The sequence below is a fragment of the Dermochelys coriacea genome, chromosome 11 (assembly GCF_009764565.3).
Source record: "Dermochelys coriacea isolate rDerCor1 chromosome 11, rDerCor1.pri.v4, whole genome shotgun sequence".
Lineage (NCBI taxonomy): Eukaryota > Metazoa > Chordata > Testudines > Dermochelyidae > Dermochelys > Dermochelys coriacea.
The window spans coordinates 21547030-21559464 of record NC_050078.2 but is presented as its reverse complement, the minus strand read 5'-3'; the positions used below and the strand labels follow the sequence as shown (position 1 = coordinate 21559464).

Sequence of the window (12435 nt, the reverse complement as noted above, 5' to 3'; positions counted from 1 at the left end):
TTTTCAAGTCTTTTAGAAAATATTGAATATTACCAGATCCAGGACTGGCCCCTATGGGGTCCCACAAGCTGTGTCCTCCCAGTCTGACAGTGATCCATTGATAGCTAATCTCTGAGTACAGTGTTTCAGCCAGTTGTGAACCCACCTCATAATAATTTCATCTAGATCACAAGAAAATGGACTTGTTGATATGGTAATTCCTGTATTCCTATTAGATTCTAGGAAAAGAAAGTATGTCACTTGAAAAATTAGTGTTTTATCTATTGAATATGAGTTATTTTAAAAACATTATCAACTCATAAATGCAGAGAAAAAGGAGCTGAGTGTATTTATAATCTCTCCTGCCTAGCCAGAATTTCCTATTTAAAAATTTAGGATACAAATTGTATTCTTCTGAAGAATTACATTGTTTGAGTAATACCATTTTGATAACTGTTTCACAGACAAGATGAACAGTACTCTTGCTGTACAGAAGAGAGCGCTAAAATATTAAAAGTTATTGTCATGGTATTTTAGGCCCAGCCTGAAGAAGCAAGTATTAAAAATGGCACAAGAAACTTGTTTTCCTGAGAATTGAGCCCCATATTAGCACATGCAAGGAATTCAGATGGTGGATAGCTTTCAAACTTTTGAGTCCTTAACAAAATGATCAGAATCGTTTAATCTTTTGAGATTCATCAATCACAGATTAGGATTTCCTGTGAACATGAGAAATCAAAATGTGCTCGTAGCAGAATTTTAAATATTTATAATTCTAGGTCTGTTAATATAAAGGATCGAGAATTTTGGGAAGTTCACCAGTTACCAAATCACCGAAATAGAAATTTTTATATTAAGTCACACAATTCCAAATTTATTCTACCAAGTATCGAAAAGCCAAACTAATATAGCAATTTAGAAGTGTTTATGAAGTGAAACCAGTAAAACTATCCAATTTAGCTGAGTTTTAGTTCCTGTTCAAGAAAACTACACTTACTAGCAGTAAGGGTAAAACAACAGCACACAGGTTACTGCAGGAATCGTCAACCTTTGGAACGCAGCCTGTCAGGGAAATCCACTGGCGGGCCAGAATGGTTTGTTTACCTCCAATGTCCGCAGGTTTGGCCGATCGCAGCTCCCACTGGCCGTGGTTCACTGTTCCAGGCCAATGGGGGCTGTGGGAAGCGGCAGCCAGCACATTCCTCGGCCTGTACCGCTTCCCGCAGCCTCCATGGGCCTGGAATGGTGAACCACGGCCAATGGGAGCTGTGATCAGCCGAACCTGCGGATGCTGGAGGTAAACAAACCGTCCTAGCCCACCAGCAGATTTCCCTGATGGGCCATGTGCCAAAGGTTGTCGATCCCTGGGCCACAGTATATATCTAACTAATTCATCTCTTTGTTTAGATAGAGTATAAGGTATGTAAAATAGGTCATAGCCATGCAGCTACATGAGTATTATCTCTTACATTTACTACATTATGCTATATGGTTGGTGTAGAAAATATGAACTTAAATACTGTTGCCCCTGGGCTAAGCAGTGGTCAAGTTTGTGGCCTTACAACAGGTCATTTTGTGTTGTTGGATGGGAACTGACGTCATAACCAAATACATTGTAAAATGTTTGTACTCTGTACGCATTCTTACCTACACTATATACATGAGTCCAGTTACTATTAAACCAAAATGGACCAAACCTCACATAGACAACTTTGGATACCCCAGAGCAATATCCCTGAACAACCACTAAGAATTGCTACCTTCATTGCTCCTCCAGGCATCATACTGTTTGCCCAACTGACACAATATGTTCCACTTCTGGCTACCTCTTACTCTTAAGTCAGGAGCCAGAAAAGCAGCAACAGAATCATGCTGGGCAGATTCAGTAGTGCTCAGCTCATTCATTACAATATTTCTAAAAGATAATCATAGAAGGCCTTAATATTATATTTAATATTGAAATTTAAGTATTGACAAATTACATTAAAGGATTGCTATTCTTTCTTTGGTGTCTGGGAGTAACCTGTATCTGTTATTTCAGTAATTAACCCAAATTTACTGAACAACTGAGAGAATATACTTTAGTGAACAACTGAGCTACTAGGAAAGATGTTGTCATAGGACAAAGATTTGAAGTCTGCTAGAGTTGCATTTCCAGAAATCTATTTGGGCTGTCCACAGCATAATAGATGTAGATATATATGGAGTGCCCTGTTCACTGAATTTTCACTAACTGAAGGCTTTTGAGGGATCAGTTGTTTCAAATGGCTTCCCACCCTTGCACTATCTATAATTTCTTTATAAATTGCTGAGTAACTGTTTCTTTGTATTCTGATTTCAATTTAGATTCATTAGTTCTGGATTATTATTCTTTTGAGTGTTTTCATTTTTGCATTTAAGGTGGCAGCTTAAATTGCATCTGAAACACACAGAACGTAACTAAGGATTACAGAATGTATATCTATAATCTATTTTGACGTGGCTAAAATACTCTGAAGTAGATTTTAAAATCTGTGTTTTCATGGCTGAAGAGTTTATTTACAGCACAGGTCTTAGTTTGGTGAAATTGGAATTCTAACTGTACACAGATTTTTGCATGAGTTGCGAAGAAGGCAAGCTCATTTCCTTTTGAATGATGTGCAGCATGGAGACAAAAGAAGAGTGCTTGAAATGGCCAACCAACTTCTGGGACTCTGCAGTCAGTTTCCATAGTGGGTTTTGATGAGGAACTACAGAGTACATATGAAGCATTCCAAACAGCACACATTCTCATTATTAAAAGCTTTTATTATATTACCCTCATTTTGGTGAGATGTAATAGAAGTCAATATCCCTGAAACATCATTTCCTTTCTGGCTTTGCTGCCAAAATCCTCCAAGTACAGCACATTGATCCTGTGTTAGAAGAAATATATATATATAATTATGTTTTTGTCTGTCTTTCTTCTGTAATGTCCTGATCTGAAGTTAATAGAAAGACTTTTTAATTTAAAAGGGCTTTGAATCAGGCCCTAAAAGAACAGAATCTAACAGCTTTTACTCAGAACCCTCACTTGCCATGCAACATTTTATACATATAAAAATAGGCTGTCTTCATTTTGTTGCTATTTGTTTTTCTTTTGTTGGTCAACCTTAATAATACAGCAACTGTAACTACACTATAGTTACATTACACACTCCACTAAGGGACTTAGGCTTTGCAATGCTGAACAGTACTGTGCTTACCTTTAGCCACCTAGAAAATCACAGGAACAAACACTGCAATCCACAGAGACTGAGTTAGGTGCTTAGGTGCCTTATACAATGAAATGAGACATAGGCAACTAAGAAATGCAATCCACAAAAGCCTCAGCTAGCCAACAACAGATGCCAAAAAGAGGGGTTTGTCCTAAGCCCTGACTATCTCTTGGAGATAAGCACCTATCTCTGCTTAGTAATCCATGAACAGGAACCTCTTTCTTGGAGTCAGGAGGCTTTAGGTGCCTGTTGTGATAATTTGTCCTACAAATTTGCCCTCATTGTGAGCTCAACTGTAAGAAGTATGCAAAAGTTCATAAGATGTCACAATAACCTATAATAATAAATGTTGGAGGGAAAGGATGTGGAAGGGAGACAGACAGACTAAATTTTTGTCCAAACAAAACCGCCTATTGATATAACTCAAGGAATGCGTTAAGATCATGCTTGGTGAACCAGAAAAGCATGGAACAGAAATCAGTGAACCAAAAGTGGTGTGTTGGAAAAGGCCTAATTAGTGGACAAAATAATGAGAGGATGGGCTATTCCATCCACCATTCCCTTTGGGGTCCTTAAAGAAAGAGGTTTGGGGGAGAAAAATTGGCTACTGGAGTGAGCTTCACTATCATGGCTACCATTCTCCCTGTTTCTTGGGACTCTGGGTTTTTGTTGTCCTAATCCTGAGAGATGTCCTCACCAGGCCAGAGAGAAGGACCCAGATAATATTGTCATCTCTGCTGGGTCCAGATGAATCCCAAATACCCCCTGAGGTGAAACGGGATTGAAGTTTTAACAGCAAGAGCAACAATATCAGCTCCAGGCCATCTCAACAACATTTTTTCCTCCTGCAATAGAATGATTATCACCATCTTTGATACCACTTAAGAGACTGTCAAACAAGGGTTGTTGTTTTTTTTCGTTCTAAAACTGTCTCCAGATAAAAGGAACAACAGTCATTCTCTTTCTCTGGCCCAATAAATACTTAGTATTTATTCACAGGGGACCAATCACTGGGCAGAGAGAGCATGTGATAATGATTTAGTAACCCAGTGATTAAGGCACCCACCCAGGAGGTGGGAGACTCAGCGTCCAGTCCCCCTGCTCCAATCACTATTTCTCTCACATGAACACCTTCAACAGGAGAGCCTGAGGGACCCCTACATGAGACTATCCATAGGTCATCGGTTAGAACATTACCCTGAAAGGTAGGCACCTGTATTCAAATCCCTTGTTTATATCAGGCAGAAGTGAGGATTGAATCTGAGTCTCCCACATCCCAAACCAAGGGCTAAAAGTTATAATGTGGGAGGCAGCACCACAAGCAGTTTGAATGGGACCTGATCCAATAGGTGGCTTCTGCACAAACCTACCAGATAGGGCCCGACACTGGATTTACACGGACGAACACCTATCTTCTCCTGGTTCATAAATTGCTCTGGGACTTAGGTGGGAAATAGGTATCCAGACACCTGGGAATGAGGCAGCAGTGTGCATAGGTGGAAACATAGGTGCTGAGGGAACTTTTACGCTGAACATGTGGGCGCCAAGTGATGTTACGCACCTACAGAGTTCAACAGGATTTCTGTGGATTGCAGTGGAGCCTAAAACTGGGACTTAGGCACCTATATCTGAGACTTAGATTTTTAGGTTCCTGAGTTCTTTGGTGGATCAGGAACCATTAATTCATACAATTGAATAGTTAACCACATGACTGAATTACTTATTATTATCTCTTTGGTGGTGTTCTTAATATATAAACTATTAGAAACTAGGTATACTAACTACATTATATTGGTATGGTAATTATTTTCAGTGATGTAGTGAACTTTCCAGTTATCTGAATTCATACTAATTACATGTATCAAAAAGCATAACCACACTGTGATTGCACTGTGATGTTTAACTATACCGTAATTCCAATGACACTACTATCCAGTGTGACCATTGGTTTACTGTACAGCACTTAGATGATTATTATCAGGTATAATATGAACATGTGGGAAAGGAGCTAATGAAGTTTCAGTAATTTAATGGACTACCAAAAACACAAGTTCTCCATAGTGAAAACGGGCTGGTTATCTACAGCCATCAGTGCACCTAAAGCAGTGTGAACTATTATATTTGTTTCAAGACCTCCTTTTGGCTGAACACACTTTAAGAAGTTCCTGGCTGAGTTTGTATGGTTATTCTAAACAAATGACACTCCCTCACTTTAGTTGATCAGATCTCATTTGTACAAGCTTTTGTATGGCTAAAGTGAAGTACCCTACTGCTTTACCCTAAGATTGTGGCTTTGCGCAACTGGTTTTTGTTTTGACTCATTTCATCCCAGAAATCATCAAAATAGATGTCATTACTCAAACTCTGCCTCATTGGGTTTTGTTTTTTTCATAGAATTCTACATAGCAGTTATTAGCATTGATATGTCATAATAGCATGGATCCATTGATCTGTTTTTTCTTTATAAACACTGTACAATGAATTCTGAACATAGACTTCTCAATAGATTTGTGTACAAACTGAATGCATATTGCACATTTCTCCTTATTGCTAATTAATTATCCTATAATTGAAAAGTATATATTTGGGACCTTTACAGCTCTTTACAATCAGCTGTCTTTTTTTGCTGATATCTGTTACAATTGATTAATATTCTGAATGTATCTAATATCAAAAATATTTCATATCCAGTTCTTTCTTACTCTTGGAGAAGTGTTCAGCTGATCTCTCAAGTAGTTAATTACAATTGATGGAGTACAACTTTGTTTCTAATTTATATATTGACAAAAGCAGACCTGTTTTTCTGTTTCAGAGGTAAGCTATCGTTTTCAGATGGATTGAGCATTGCTTCAGTTTCCAAAAGAGAGTGCTGGATTTGCACTAATTATGTTTATTATGTCTAATGTTGTATAGCACAATGAAACTAAAAATGTGCCAAAAAGATGAAAGTTTAAATTTCAATACATAGATTTGCACTGGAAGAAAGTTGTATGTAGCTCTTCCATCTGAACAAACACTAGTAATGGAAATTTTACATGAATTCCATTTCCTAATTTGAACATTTACCAGTTACATTTAAAATACAGAATGTTTGTGCTTTCTTGGCTGCATGAAAAGTTTCAGTAAAAACTGCAAAGTTTCAGACTGAAATGTTCAATCTGTGTCACATTTGTGTTTTCTTTCATATTTTCAGCTTTTCATGTAGCAAACAGCACAGTGAGCATATTTATAAAACTATTTCTGTTTTGAAAGATTCTACTGGTTTGAGGCATGCTACCTGTATTTTAAAAGGAGAATATACCACTAGAACAGGAAATATAAGTTCAAGCACTGTCAACCGTTTTTTGTTTGGTTGGGTTTTGCCTCAGTTTGCCACCTTTTCTGGCCTTCTCTTTCACTTCGGCCTGTAAAATAAAATTATTTTTTTCTCTGAGATCATGCAGAAACGCTTGTTCATAACTTCTCCCTCTCTCTTTAAGATGGCAGAGCAGGCTAACAGGAATTTTTTTAAATCAAAAACGTTCTGTTTGTGAAGTGGATTCAACAGTCTTCAAAGGGAAAGCTGTGTTTGCAGCTTGCAGATAGGCTGTGTCAGATATCAGGACTAGATTCCAGTCAAATGCAGCCCTAGAGAGTACCCCCCAGAGCAGAAAGGGCTCTTCAGCAGGATAGAAAAGATCACAATGCTTTGTCATAAGGCAATGGTTCCCAAACTTTTTCTGCCGCTTGTTCAGGGAAAGTCCTTGCAGGCCGGGCCGGTTTGTTTACCTGCCACATCCGCAGATTCAGCTGATCGTAGCTCCCAGTGGCCGCAGTTAGATTCATAGATTCATAGATACTAAGGTCAGAAGGGACCATTCTGATCATCTAGTCCGACCTCCTGCACAACGCAGGCCACAGAATCTCACCCACCCACTCCTACGAAAAACCTCACCTATGTCTGAGCTATTGAAGTCCTCAAATCGTGGTTTAAAGACTTCAAGGAGCAGAGAATCCTCCCTCAAGTGACCTGTGCCCCATGCTACAGAGGAAGGCGAAAAACCTCCAGGGCCTCTTCCAATCTGCCCTGGAGGAAAATTTCTTCCTGACCCCAAATATGGCGATCAACTAAACCCTGAGCATGTGGGCAAGATTCACCAGCCAGATACTAAAGAAAATTCTTTCCTGGGTAACTCAGATCCCATCCATCTAATATTCCATCTCAGGGGATTCGGCCTATTTACCCTGAATATTTAAAGATCAATTAATTACCAAAAATCACATTATCCCATCATACCATCTCCTCCATAAACTTATCGAGTAGAATCTTAAAGCCAGATAGATCTTTTGCCCCCACTGCTTCGCTTGGAGGCTATTCTAGAACTTCATTCCTCTGATGGTTAGAAACCTTCGTCTAATTTCAAGTCTAAACTTCCTGGTGGCCAGTTTATACCCATTTGTTCTGGTTTCCACATTGGTGCTGAGCTTAAATAATTCCTCTCCCTGTCCCTCTCCTGTATTTATCCCTCTGATATATTTATAGAGAGCAATCAGATCTCTCCTCAATGTCCCTCAGCCCGCACCACTTCCAGCAGCTCCCATTGGCCTGGAGAAGCGAACCACGGCCCCTGGGAGCTGCGATCAGCCGAACCTGCGGATGCGGCAGGTAAACAAACCGGCCCGGCCCGCCAGGAGCTTTTCCTGCACAAGCAGCGGAACAAGTTTGGGAACCACTGACATAAGGCTATAAAACCCTTTAATCTATTTTGCCACTTTCCCAGCTGAGTGACAAACTGCACATTTTTCTCAAGAGTAAGCAAGAGACTAAAATTTCCTTCCATTTCCTGAAATGATTTCTCGCCTCCTTGGAGAAAAATGTGGGAATCCTTCCTCCTCCTTCTCCCCATAATGTAGTTCATTAAGCTGTTACTACAGAGGCCTATCCACCTGTTTGGTGTCTTCCAGCCCAGGGGATGAGTACAGAGCCATGTTTCCTAAGAGTTGAAAGCACGTAGCAAAGAAGAACATTTCTCTCTTCCAAGAGAGGACTGTAGTCCCAAACACCCAAAAAGCTGAAAATGTCTAAAAAGTCCAAAAGTATTGTATTACTGCCTCCTCAAATGTTTCATCTATGGGGAAAGGTCAACTCTTTACTCTCAGTCAGAGAAAACTGGCAAAGATCAGTACAAGCGATTTTGTGCCTTGAGCTTTCTTAGAAAACATGTCACAAGGTTAATAACACAAGAAGCATGCAGCGAAATCAAAAGGAAGAATGGAACAAAAAGTATTCAAGTAAATACTTTTCTTCCAAATTAAAGTAAGAGGAAACTATGTCAATCCATTCTTTCTTTGAAAAAAATAAGAAGATCTAACTTAGAAAATCCATGCAATAACAACAGAATAAATTGCCATACTGAAATACTATAAAATTACAGGGTCTAGAACCTTTTTCTTCCATTCCTTAATTAAATAGATGATTAATTCTTTGAATAGAACTTTTTTCCCATAAAAGGTTCAAGAAACAAGAAAGTCAAGAGCACTTTAAATTGGGACTCTGAAACATATTCATCATCCTTCAAAGAAACCCTGAACAAAATTTGATCTGTTCCAGATGGTAGTAACCTATGTAACAATGAAGAACAAAACCATATAGATTTGCATCAGCAGGCTTCAAGGAAAGAAGAGCTTTTTCACTGGACAATGAGACAATGAAAGTCATAATCTTCACAGAAAATCACCTATCTGAATATCATTAGTGCATATCATACAAACAGAAGGCAGAGTGGTTCAGCATGGAAACAGAAAATCACACAGAGCTCTTGCTGAATTTTCAAGTCTTCTTATAAAAAGAAGATACCTTTGAAGCATCACAATCTGTCTGCCAACATGTCAAAACATTCTATGCTTCTCAAAGGAAAAATACATCAGAATCCTGGGAGTGGGCAACCTATCTCATCCCTGGCCCTAATATGGAGTTACTTTAACTCTTAATACCAGCATCAAATAAAAATAGTATAAATCAAGCATACTCTTCATAACTTGAGTTTGCGTCAAATACAGAACTCAGTTAAACTTTTGCAATCTCACTGGTTTGCACATGTATAATAGGCCTTGATTCTCTGTATGAATTAGAGATGACCTTGGTTCCTCCTTGACAGTGGTTAAGCTGTGCAGGCCTCCGCACCAGGGACCCCTGCACAGCGCAGCCTCAACCTCACTCTTGAAGTATGTTCACTGAATCAGATTATTCTCATTAAATCACTGAGATTCTCTTCATTTATTGATGTGCCAGTACTCTGAAAATCTATATGTCATCTGCAAAAAGAAAAAAGAAGACAGCGAAGAAGATGACGATGACAAATCACTATCCAGGCTCCAGAAGTTTAAGCTGGTCTACAGAACCTTTAGGATGAGATCTTGAAGCACGCATCTTCTGGTTTCTGCAGATAGGCAGGTTACCTAATCCACTTTACAAAATCATTTTATCTCAGTAGAAGGTAATATATTTGGTCATTCAACCCTTTTTTTTCTGCTTCTTTTGAATCATCTCACTTATAGATTCTTATTTTCTATCATTCAAAACTGCTTCCTCATAACTAGCCTCCCCAAGGCAAATATTCAAAATTGCACTCAGTAGAAGTATCCTACTGTGTTTTACACAGTTAAAGTTGTTATTTCATATTGTGTGTTATGATAAATATGCATGTCTCTACATTTGATAAAAATCATTTGTTAGTTTATTATGAAGACAGCATGTTTTTATTACATTTCTGTTAAGAGGTGCAGTTTTGTAAATGATGTTACATACATTGTTTGTCCTTAGCAATGTTAATTTTGTTGTTGTGTTTCAGAGATACACATACTTTTTGTATGTGTGTTTAGGTTTAATAAAGATTGAGTTTATTACATTTTAAATAATTGGGTTGGACGGGTCATTAAATTATTAAGTTCAAAGAATGAGTGGTATTGACCAAATTAATAATGGCTCATGAGCAGATCTGTATTCCTGATCCAGCAAAGAATTTAAGCATGTGACTATTCATATACTAAAGTTAAGCTTGAATTTAAATGCTTTGCTGGATTGGGTCCTCAATGTGCAACTGACGTAATACGTACACTCACTACATAGCTAAATTAGCTATGTGTCTGTTTGCATCCCAGCTTTAACTTTCAACATTAATAGGTATTACAGAACAATTATAGATAACTGTGTCAGAACCAAGCTTAGAACTCAAGACTCTTGACTTCATAGTCCTACCATTTGTCAACAATGCCTTCCATCCAAGTCATTAAATCTGTCTGTGCTTTACTTACTTCATTTGGAAAAAATGTGACTCTTAATAATGCTTTGCACTTACAGAGCTTTTTTCTTTTGTAGATTTCAGTGCTTTTATTCAAAAATGAATAGGTTTATTGAAAATCAATTGGACTTCTGCTCCTCTATCATTGGGTGCTTAAAAAAAAAACCCTGTCCTACCCTGATATCTCACTTATCTTAAATACAGAGCACCTTGTAGGTGTGGTACTGTTGTCTAGTGAGAAAGTAATGTGTCTTCCATCTCCTTGTTTTGCCATAAACTTTCAATGTAATTTTTAGGAATCACATAACTTTTTGTTCCTCTGTTACCCCACTGGAAATGGATCTGTATTCATTTCCCCCTGATCCGAGGAATTATTTTGATTGGTAATTGAAGGAGGATAAATTTTACTGGGGGGCAGGGGAATTTCTTGCATTTTTCAGAAGTAGTCTGGGCCAAAGACCTCAATGACAAACATACTCTGTTATCTTTTTTTCCTGATGGGTACTCTGATAGAGAATCATATCAAGTAAAAAGACCATAAATGACTTTTTGATTTTTCTAAGGAGAAAACAAGCAGCATTTTATGTGCATGGGTGATTAAAACCCATTAGCCCTTCATTATATGTTATACTGAAGCCAAAAGAAAGAGAATCTTTCTTTTGCTCCCCTTGAGATGACCTTTCCCTATGTTCCATCATTCTTTCTTTTAGGATCTCAGGGCTTGATACTTCCCCATGATGTAGCAGACTGAGAGAGAGAGAGAGAGAGAGATAATAGAAAGTGAATTACTTCATAATTTCCTTATTTCAATGTCTCTTGAATCTGACCCACCCACATTTTTGCAAACAATTAAGTCTTTGATTTCCGTTCTTTTTAGGGAGTAGTACACATAGGGGTTTTTTTCTTTAAGAAGAGAAAGAAGAGTGGAAGAGAGAGGACACACAGTAATGTATATTTATATCTATATAAGTAGTTCACAGAATAATGTGCAAATAATGGAGTTTTTGGTTTCCTGGCAAATAATGGAGTTTTTGGTTTCCTGGCAAAAAATGGAGTTTTTGGTTTCCTGGAAGTATCATAAAATTGAAAAGTTTGTTTTTGGTCACACTGAAAACACTTTTTTTTTTCCAAAAAAGTGAAAGAAAAAAATTCATACCAAATGAAACATCTTGTTCAGCCTGAAGTGCAACTTGTCTTTAGACTCTGAGAATTTTTAATGTTTAATTTTTAAAATAAAATTAAAGGAAATTTCAAAATAAAAAGTTTTTTATTTAATTTTGAATTGAAAAATTGAAATATCTTATTATTTTTAGTTTTTTCCAGCTGAAAGAGTCTGGCAGTTTTTTCCAACTGAAAGAGTCTGCACAAATTCCTGAAATGTTTCAGTTTCACCATATTTGCATTTTTCACCAAAAAAAGCTTCCAGAGTTTGGAATCCTTGCATATTCAGGTGGATTATTACTCTGTGCTCCAAAAAGTAAACACATTAATTATGTTCCTAATTTATCTGCTTCAAGTGATTTGTCTTTTGTCATTAATTTAAATAACAGAATATAAACCTTAGCATAAATTTTCTTCTGAGCTTCTCTATTCCAAGTTTTTGCCTCCCCATATGATCACTCTGTTCAAGCCTTCATTTCCTACCACCCCAGAAACATTGTCAGACTCTCTTATATCCTGATTGAAGTTGATAAGATTCACCTGATCTGAGTCAGGAAGAATAACTTTGCATCTTGACATAGGTTTCTAGCATCAAGGCTACTTGTTTAAAAAGTCCTACATTCTTACATGGGGTTGTAGAACTCTGCCACTCTGTTACATCTTGAAACCCTACTTTTAATATTTCTAAATTAGTAAAATCCAAAATTGTTGTAGCTTTGCTGGTTAATAATTATTTCATATAAAATCATATTAACATTTTTGAACTAAATTATTTTATA

At 37.5% G+C, this 12435-nt stretch overlaps 1 protein-coding gene across 1 annotated transcript in view; it reads left to right on the top strand.

Moving 5' to 3' along the window:
* Positions 1–12435, top strand: part of LRP1B (LDL receptor related protein 1B) — a 1336604-nt gene that overhangs the window by 1258825 nt on the left and 65344 nt on the right. The gene's annotated exons all lie outside the window — the stretch shown is intronic.